The sequence below is a fragment of the Gavialis gangeticus genome, unplaced genomic scaffold (assembly GCF_001723915.1).
Source record: "Gavialis gangeticus isolate Ggan-Ray unplaced genomic scaffold, GavGan_comp1, whole genome shotgun sequence".
In the NCBI taxonomy this organism is placed as follows: domain Eukaryota; kingdom Metazoa; phylum Chordata; order Crocodylia; family Gavialidae; genus Gavialis; species Gavialis gangeticus.
The window spans coordinates 62,440,307-62,440,585 of record NW_017729004.1 but is presented as its reverse complement, the minus strand read 5'-3'; positions in this window follow the sequence as shown (position 1 = coordinate 62,440,585).

Below are 279 nucleotides of genomic sequence, written 5' to 3'. Positions count from 1 at the left end.
ATTATATAGGGCAGCTAGAAATTATACTAGCTTACCTACATAATTAGAAGACAAAAATAATATTAAATCTAAGAATTTAGCATATCATTCTTGTTTCTCTGAAATGTTTCAGAGGCATGAAAAAAAGTATGATTTTTTAGAAGAGTTAATTTCCAGGCATATACATGGAGGAACCATAAGAAAAATCTGTAGAAAAAACTATGACAATTTGCTATGGTAGCAAAATATTGTAGGCTCTCTCACAAACTGTAAAGGTGGGGGCCTGAATCTTTTCTGGGA